The following is a 2,688-nucleotide window of genomic DNA, read 5'->3' as shown; positions in this document are numbered from 1 at the left end:
CCGGAAGTGACGTCACCACCCGCGCGAGCGCGGCGGCTAGGGAGTCGCCATCTTTTTGATGGGAACTCTCTTTGCGTCTTCACACCCTCGGCTTCCAGGTGGCGCCATGTTGGTTTGGGGCGGAAGTAGCCTAGATCGGGCTCGGCCCTCTTAAGGGGACAGGGACAGCTGTAACCTTCGGGGCGAGCTGGGGGACAAGCGGGGAAGCCGGCACGGCGAGAGTAAGTAGCCGGTGCCTGCGCGTTGCTGCCCCGAGGCCGGGTGCCGAGGCCGGAGGACCTGGTAAGCGGTTCCGCGCTCGTTTGTGCCGGAATACTCGCTGCGTTTGATGCTGCTGGTACTAAGGAGTGGCTGCGCCGAAATCCTAACCCAGCCTGGAGCCGCCCGCGGGGATAAATTGCGCGCGCTTGACACCGACCCACACTCGGGCGGTCCTCTCTGCAGTCACATGCCGCACCCCCAGCCCCGCGATAGTGTCAGTGGAGAGGAAGAAATCCGAGGCAGCTTGGCCATTAGCGGGCAGAGCCGGGGCTGGAACCGATACCCTCTCCATGGAGCCCGAGCCCGAGCCCGAGCCCTCGCAGGTCCCACACTGACAATAGTAACGGCAATCCCGTTGAGAAATAATCCATACCGTGGAATGCGGTGCAGCCACTAAAACGAAAAATGTTCCATATGCACTAACATGGAACCACTTCCAGGATACCTTAGTTGAAACAAGGAAGGGCCAAAGAGCTGAGATGATCGGCACTACAGTTTGTGGAATAGAGCGTGTGTGAGAGTGCGTGTCTGCAGGTGTGCACACCTGCCGGCTGGTAGGATGCACCAGTGGTTAACTGTGGTGGCCTCGGACAGGAGAGCTGGAGCCCTGAGGACCCAGGCCACGGGGGAGAATTGATTGATTGATTGATTGATTGGTTGGTGGTGGAGATATAAAGGCTCGCCATCCATCAAGCCTTGAGCCAGTGCCTGGGTTCAGCCCTCCTGCTGGAAGGTCTGATTTTCCCCTGTCATGAGAGGAGGGAATAAGGCTCAGAGATTAGGGACTTTAGTAATGTCTCATGGCCAGGAAGGAGAGAAGCTGGAATTTGACCTCTGGAGGGTTTTACACTAATGACCAGGGTCTCCTTATCCCACTTCCCACTGAGAAGCTTTTTTGTTATCAGCCGTGTGACACCCACCATGGGGTCTGGCACACAGTCAGCATCCAGTAACTGTGTATTGTCTGTTTACTGATTGAACAGATAGAACAGATCAGAGGGAGACATATAGAATGAAGAGAGGAACCACTGGAGGCCAGAGCCCAGACTAGAGTTCAAGGCTTGCCCGTTTCCAGTCTCAAGATTGTGAACCTGGCACATCCCTCCCTGAGCCTCAATGTCCTCACCAAAGAACTAGCAAGCAGGACTACAGCTGCCATTGGTGCTCCCATCTACTTTGTGTTTTACATGCAGATTAGCCCCCATTTTACAGATCAGTAAGTGAAGCATAGAGAAATTAAGGAAGTTGCCCAAAGGGGGTCCCCACAAGACCCGACTCCCCGACTAACTGAGAGGTTGCTGGGCTCTGGGGTCTCCCTCAGCTTCCAGAGATCATCAGCACTAATGCTGTAGGAGATCTACGGTCCTAGTTGAGCCTCCAGAGGCTGAGGATCTGGTGGAAAACAGGACAGACACACCGTTCCTGCTCTTGAAGTCTAGTGAGGGTGACAGACAACTCAGCAGTTAGCATCTGTGATGGGCAATTAACATCTCTGATGAGTCCTGTGGTCCCTGGAAGCTCAGACCTTGGGAGCACAATGGCAGGAACATCTGGCTCAGCCCTGGTGGAGTCAGAGAGGGCTTCTCCAAGTAGGTGACTTTTCATCTGTGTCTGAAAAATGTGTAGGATATCTGGAAGGAGGAATGATGAGGCTGGAGACCCAAGCAGAGGTGTGCTCATCCCTTAAGGTAACCAACATGATAAGAGACCATGCATGTAAGAAATGTTCAGTCTGGCTTCTGCATGAATCACTTCTTCCCCCTGGAGAATGCCTTCCCATGCCAACATCTGTGGCTTTCCACCCTCCACTCCACACTTAACTTTTGTGCATCTCCGAAGAGTAGGACTTCCCGATTTTATAATCCAGGTGGGGGCGATAAAGAACACAGGAAAGTTAATAACAAGGAAGAACTTTACTGACACGTTCACCTCTCACCTGGACACCCCCATCCCCACCCCCACACCTGAATTCCTTCCCACTCCAGATTGGCAGCCAACTTGCTGTAGCAGGAACTCTGCCCTTATGAATAAAGGTGCTGGTACAGGAAGTTTCTGTCTATCCGGCTGTTTATGCTCACATGGGTTCTCAGATTGCCAGGTGTTGGGCATGACCTCTTTCCCTGATTCTGTAGCCAGCAGGCCAAAGTCACTCTAGCTACCTATTGTGGGAGAGGAATCACCGCCACTCCTGTCCCCACAGATGTAGGGCCACATCCTATGTGGCACTGCCAGCTCCTTGAAAAAATCAGCAAATGCTCATCCTACTTCCTCATTCCTGGACAGTGGTATAAGCTTTGGATTTGCAGCTGAGGTCTTTCTGTGCTTTTCTGGGACTCTGACTTTGGGTAAGTCATTTCCCTGCTATGAACCTTAGTTTCTCCATCTGTAAAACTGACATGACTTTCTTTAATATTCTTGCCGGGCATT

The 2,688-nt window shown here is 52.9% G+C and overlaps 1 protein-coding gene across 10 annotated transcripts in view; it reads left to right on the top strand.

Moving 5' to 3' along the window:
• Positions 1 to 140: 140 nt before the first annotated feature.
• KYAT1 (kynurenine aminotransferase 1) overlaps positions 141 to 2,688 on the top strand; it is a 34,949-nt gene continuing 32,401 nt past the window's right edge. For 2 of the 10 annotated variants that reach the window (XM_041726033.1, XM_041726025.1), the window contains exon 1: positions 2,369 to 2,606. The gene's annotated coding sequence lies outside the window, so the exon portion shown is untranslated. Of the gene's footprint in view, positions 283 to 1,887; positions 1,950 to 2,367; positions 2,607 to 2,688 lie in introns of those variants that run through there. The other 8 variants (XM_041726027.1, XM_041726028.1, XM_041726032.1 and 5 more) reach the window with 8 other exon arrangements.

Source organism: Vulpes lagopus, chromosome 12, assembly GCF_018345385.1.
Source record: "Vulpes lagopus strain Blue_001 chromosome 12, ASM1834538v1, whole genome shotgun sequence".
Lineage (NCBI taxonomy): Eukaryota > Metazoa > Chordata > Mammalia > Carnivora > Canidae > Vulpes > Vulpes lagopus.
Note: the sequence above shows the minus strand (reverse complement) of the source record. Positions and strands in the feature narration are given on the sequence as shown.